This window comes from Engystomops pustulosus, chromosome 4 (genome assembly GCF_040894005.1).
Source record: "Engystomops pustulosus chromosome 4, aEngPut4.maternal, whole genome shotgun sequence".
NCBI lineage: Eukaryota > Metazoa > Chordata > Amphibia > Anura > Leptodactylidae > Engystomops > Engystomops pustulosus.
The window spans coordinates 49,853,161-49,859,790 of record NC_092414.1 but is presented as its reverse complement, the minus strand read 5'-3'; the positions used below and the strand labels follow the sequence as shown (position 1 = coordinate 49,859,790).

At 38.8% G+C, this 6,630-nt stretch overlaps 1 long non-coding RNA gene across 1 annotated transcript; it reads right to left on the bottom strand.

Moving 5' to 3' along the window:
* Nucleotides 1-1,809: 1,809 nt before the first annotated feature.
* On the bottom strand, nt 1,810-5,252 carry LOC140128954 (uncharacterized). The gene is made up of 3 exons (XR_011855210.1): nt 4,991-5,252; nt 4,835-4,867; nt 1,810-1,854 (listed from the first exon to the last, which is right to left on the bottom strand). It is a non-coding gene; the product is annotated as an uncharacterized lncRNA (long non-coding RNA).
* Nucleotides 5,253-6,630: the final 1,378 nt, after the last annotated feature.

Below are 6,630 nucleotides of genomic sequence, written 5' to 3'. Positions count from 1 at the left end.
CTACTCCTCACCACTAACACAATGGCCAGGGCTGGTGGAACTAAAGCGATCAATTGTATCTGTATCTCATAACTCTGTGTTGACAATGAAGATAATTCCATGTTTGGTAAAAAAAATTTTAATGTGTAAAAATAAAATATTTCACATAGTCAAATAAATAATGTTTATAATAAATAAAAATGTAGATTTAAATGTCAATATTTACAATTTATGACTTTGGTGAAGTGTTCAAGTTTTGTAAAGCAACGGATAATCGTTTCCAAAACACGTCTTCAGTCACATTTTCTTGCACATCACATGGATTATAGCACGCTTTTGTTTCATTCTAAGGAAAAACACATAACACATTACATACATTATTTCTGTAGACTGTAGGGTGCACCTGACCATAAGGCATGATACAAATACAGTGTCATATATGCCAGCAATACATCCCCCCAATGTTCAGTCACATTGCCCCACTGGCATGCCTGCCTCCGTTATTATTCTCACCGGACAGTTGTAGACAGTGTCGTACTGGCCTACCAGATTACCAGAGGATCCTCCGGTGGGCCCTGGCTCAACCCAATACTGAAGCCCAGTGGTCCATCAGAAAACAACACAATTTGGAGGCTGCTAGAGTATATTTCCTGGGGAATAATGAAGAGTGGGCCCCCAAATTGATTTTCTCTGGTGGGCCTAAGGAAACCCAGTCCAACACTGGTTGTATAATACATATTGATAATACTTGTAAATCATAACAACTAGGAAAGTAACTACTCACTTGACACGCCTTAATGCGCCTCATAGCGTCTTCAACAAATCCTTTGTGAGTTTCATTATATTTCTGGACCCCTTTTTTAAAACAGGTCAAATTGCAGTTACTTTCCTAAAACAGAAGAATTGAATTGAAATGAATGAGCTGGAAGCTGCAAAGATTTAGAAAAAATTATATAAAGCCGAAATGGTTAGACAAGTTCCCGAGATCAAGCGTACAAGCGACTCTGAAAAATGTCACTTATTTACTTTTAACAATAGCTATGATTTCTATTTCCTGAGAGACCGTAATAATTATTGCTTAGTCTACTAAATGTACAAAGAGATCAGTGAAAATGATTTAAAGTGGGAATTCACATGTAACCACATTATATAAATGGGGGAATATTTTTGGTAGTTGTGATGAACAATGATGAAAATTACTATAAAACACAAATAATTAGTAGAGGAGGAGGTGAGCGCTGCTCATCCCCGGTCCTCTCCATGGCACCATATGCCGTGAAAAGATAGGACATGATAACACAAGAAGAAAGTAGGTAACAAGTGCCTCCACACCCTGAAATGCACGGACTGGACTGGAGCCCGACCATATATACATGGAACCAAGGAGTGAAAGTCACAGGTCCAGCACAACGTAGTGTACATGTCCTATCTTTTCACGGGGTATGGAGTGGTACGATGCCATGCGCCCATTGCCGTCTATGGGGGACGTATATAGGCCGTATATACGTTGGCCATATATATGTCCCCCATGCGGCCGTGTGCATGTAGCCTTAAAGTGTATACGACATATACGTCAAATAAGTGAAGACGGATGACACAAAATGCAGAATGCGTCAGGAGAATGCACAACACTGATGTGAACCCAGACTTACGTCTTCGGTTTTGCACAACCAAAATTACAGATTTCTGTTAAGCAGCTTGTTTTTGTAGAAGGACAAGTTTTTACCAGTCATTGACATTCACACAATTGAGACCTTGAAGTAATTAAATCAAAGTCAAAATTCTTACTGATTATCTGTATAATATTAGTAGCCTTTAACCAATACTAACCTCTGGGACTTGAAAACAATTGCATTCAGCTTGCTCAACATAATCCTGATGAGAAATCCGAAAGAAACATTACTTATTATTTTTCAGAATAGAAGTATTCTTGAATTTCTATAAAAATTAGAATATACACAATAAGCAGAGGAGAATACATTCACAAAGATTGATCTCTATTCGGAGGCCTAATTATGCCACATTGAATGTCTATAACAAGGTCCATCAACTATAAAATCATGTGTCAATGTGTCCAATACTCCTAAAGTACTGCTACATTTCCTATTTTGTTCTTACAGTAGTCAAATATTTTCTTTATTAACACAGTTTCATATCTTCTGTATAGTTAAAGTTGTAAAATATAAAAATGTGCCTGGTTAGAGTCACCACTAGAGGGAGCCTTTGAAGTTATTAAATACTGATATGCCTTAAATTCAATAACAAGAATACTAGCAACTCTAAAGCTTCCTCTATTGGGGGATACAGATAGTCAAAATATCTGTATCAATTCATTATGCCGTGTATGCCAGAATTCTGTCATTAAAAGATCTGTTTTTTAGTGTAATTTCCAAAAGTTTTGTGCCAGTTTTACGCTTTTAAGCTTCTCTTAAAATTCTCTTAAATGAGTTTCATGAGTGACCATTTTCTTTATGTGTAATAACACTGAAAGAAATATATGTGTATAAATATACTACTACTGTGATGATTTGCACAGGATCTGCTCTAAGGTGAGAAATAGATTTTACAAGATAAACTGTCTGTGAAGATTGTTTCCTATGGAGAGTAAACTTCCTGCTACCGATCACACTGAGAGTGCAGCCTCAAACAGCTGATAGCAGAGAAAAGATACTGCAAACCAAATGCTTACTGCTAAAAATCCCATATTGCTTTTTCAATCCTAATTACCGTATATTCCGGCGTATAAGACGACCTGGTGTATAAGACGACCCCCCTACTTTCCTGTTTAAAATATAGAGTTTAAGATATATTCGCCGTATAAGACTACCCCTTTTCCAACGCATACAAAACACCGGTAAAAATTAAAAAAAAACAGATTTAAAAATTTAACATGGTCCTTTTTATAATTTAAATTCTTATGACATGCAGGTGTATAGCAGGAAAACTGTCGCTCATAAACATAAGGCATACAACAACAACATTACCATTACAGCACAGCCCCCAGTAGTATACAGCACAGCCCCCAGTAGTATACAGCACTGCCCCCAGTAGTATACAGCACAGCCCCCAGTAGTATACAGCACAGCCCCCAGTAGTATACAGCACAGCCCCCAGTAGTATACAGCACTGCCCCCAGTAGTATACAGCACTGCCCCCAGTAGTATACAGCACTGCCCCCAGTAGTATACAGCACAACCCAGCATTAATAGAAAATAATAAACTTATATACTCACCCTCCGGTGGCCCCGACCTGCAGCGCTGCTCCCCCGATGTCCGCGTGGGTCCTCTTCTGGCTTCGGCGTCCGTCTTCTGTCTTCGTGCCGGGCGCCGCCATTGTTCTCCCCTGGACGGCGCCTAGTATGACGCGCCGCTGCTGACGTCATACTAGGCGCCGCCCCGGGGAAAAGCATGGCGGCGCCCAGCAGAAGAAAGAAGACTGCGCGGAAGACGATCCGCGCGGACATCGGGGCCAACGGAGGGTGAGTATGCACCCCGATGTCTTTTTGAGGCTGCCGGCAGCTTTTTGAGGCTGCCGGCAGCCATCGCTGTGCAAACACCCGCGATCGGAGCTAGCACCGATCGCGGGTGTTACCGGTAAGCCTTTGCTGCAATATGCAGCAAAGACTTACCGGCTATGGAGAGGGCTCAGCCCGTGAGCCCTCTCCATGCACCGGGACCCGCCGTATAAGACGATTACCGGCGTATAAGACGACCCCAGAGAAGACAGAAGATTTTTCTGTCTTCAAAAGTCGTCTTATACGCCGGTATATACGGTATATACATTGTTACAAATTTGGCTACGCTCACTTAGCCAAAGCAACCAGATTTACAGTCATCTCATTTCAGAAATAATTTTGCCATAGGCATCCGCTAGACCAGGATGCTGGCCCCTCCACTATTATGACGTCATCAGTTGTCATTTAAAAGCTGTAAATCATTGTAACAACACATAAATATACTCTTGTAAGTAGCCAACAGTCGGAATTATTATTCACAGCAGGAACCTTTTTTTCTTTTCAGTTTGCTTCACATTTTAAAAACATAATGCCTAGTAAATTCTTTTTGTAGTAATAAACATTATTACATGTAGTAATAATGTTAGGTGATAAAACCTACATAAAGCTACCACTAGGGAAAAACGTCATCTCACTGCAAACCTGATTTGAGAATTCTACCTTTTGGTAATATAGGATTTACCCGGCAAGATTAGTAATTAGTAATAGTATATAGTAAATAGTAATAGTAAAAACATTACAAGTCCTAATTTCCTCATCCACACAGTCAGGGCTGGTTTTAGACAAAAGTGGGCCTCTGGACAAAACTTAAAGAGGGCCCCCAAATAAAACTATTTTATGAACATTCACAGTCACATTCAGTAAGAGGCTCCCTTTAGCCATGTACGACAATAACACTTTACAAACACTTTACAGTAGTATGGTAAGTGTCTGTAACATGGGACTGTAGGAGAATTTTACAGGAGATAGAGAGATGATAGCATGATGATGAATGACAGATAGATGATAGATATATAGGCAAGAGATAGGTGATAAGCATCTTCACCCGGGCATTTAACTAAGGGGTATTAAAAGAGCAATACATCCTTTGCCCACAAAAGTCTACATGCAGGGGGCCCCTTTAAGAAAGAGGGCCCCGGACAAGTGCCAAATTTGCCACCCCCTAAAGCCAGCCCTGCACACAGTGATTGACACCTATCTCTATGAATATCAGAGAAGCAATCAATCAGGTCAGTGTATTTGACCTAAATCTTTGTAATTGCATAGGTTAGATTGCAGCTTGTATCAAAATTAAATATAAATAAAAAATGTTATATACTGTAATTTTGTTTGATACTTACATGGAATCCAGATGTTGCATTACACGAACAATTCTGAAAGAACAAAAAAAAGCTGTTTTAGAAATAAGACTTTTAAATCATTTCCTTCTTTGTAATTTTTTTCTTAAAACAATATTTAAAATTGAAACAGAAAACAGAAGTAAATTCATTTCATACCTCTAAAAAGTTTTTTCTTGGATGGCCTTTGTATCTGAGTTTTCGGCTCAATTCCATCACGCTACAGCGACTCTCTGATGCCAACGGCATGACAGCCAGAATAGTAAACAGTAAGACATAAGTCGGCATCTTTACTTTTAAGATCTACTCAAGTGATGGTTCCCTGCCAAGACAAGGACAGCTTTAAATTCACTTTATTATCTCATTTGCATAACTCTGCCCTCATTCCTAAATCTAGCTTTTGAGTGGGAATAAAAATTTCTTGTTTCTGGAAAAAAAAAAGAATGTAATGTTTCTTAGAGCATCATTACTTCATTAAAAAGGGGGAAAAACTTATTCATCTGAAAGTGTGTACCTACATATCTGTAGTAAATCATAATTTTAGTCATAGACACAAACAATACATCATTCTGACCAGGGAAATTTACAGCCTCGCTAAATATGTATGTAATTGACAAAGCATAAAAAAGCATTACAATACAGGAAATAGGTTATGTAAATATATCAACCAAGTGGAAGAAAATGTTTACGATGTATATGTATATAAAGTTTTTTTGGACTTTGGCATTTCACACTATCCATCGTAAATGCTTGATGTAAAATATGCTCTATTGGTTTGGCAGGAGTCATGCTCAACTGGAGATTGAAAACAGGCTGAAGGATCGTATGCAAATGTTGTGGTCAACAATTTCTAGTTGAAAGCTGATTTACAAACTTGGCAAATGAAGTTCAATGTAGATAAATGTAAGGTTATGCATCTGGGGGCTAATAATCCACATGCAACAAATGTCCTTAAAGGAGTAAATAAGGGAGAGTCCTTTGTTGAGAAGGATCTGGGGGTAGTAGTAGATCATAGATTAACAGCATGGAATGTCAATCAGCTGCCTCTAAAGCAAGCAGAATCTTGCCATGAAAATAATAATAATCATTCTATAGCGCTATCATATTCCATATACAGATAGTACAAATAGTCATATATATATATATAAAGAGGAGTGAGGGCTGTGTTCAAACGTAGTGTCTAAATTGTGCTTTGAAATGCAACACGACGGCAATTTGCCTCATTACTTTGCTGTTACATTTACATTTACAAAACACATCAGGGCACATTTACTAAAGGTCCTTGTTTTCTGTCAGACTTTGCACGTTATTTATGTGCAAACTAATTGCACATGTATTAAAGAAGTGTAAGCCGCCACACATGTTGCATCCGAATTTCTGCACATAAAGGGGCGTTTCAGTGCACAGTCAGAAAATGTACCATATTTATCATGCCAAAAGAAATGTTCAACAGAAATGTGTTGCACGCCCTAAGTTAAACGTGCACACTGTCGGAGCAGTGCAGGGGGATTCGCTATAACATAAGCATGCACAGGTTTTAATAAATGTTCCCCATTGTTAATGCAATGCTAACATGTGTTAACAATGGGGAATAATGTTAACACCGTGTTAACATTTTTTAAAATTCTATGTTAATGTGATGTTAACACAATGTAAATAGGCCCTTTACAATGTGTGACATATCTATATATCTTGGCTGCGGATGTTCAGAGAGGGCTCAAGGGCTGAGCCTCTCCATGCACGGTGAGTGTTTGCTGCATATTGCAGCAGGCACTCAACAGTAACACCTGGAAACCCCT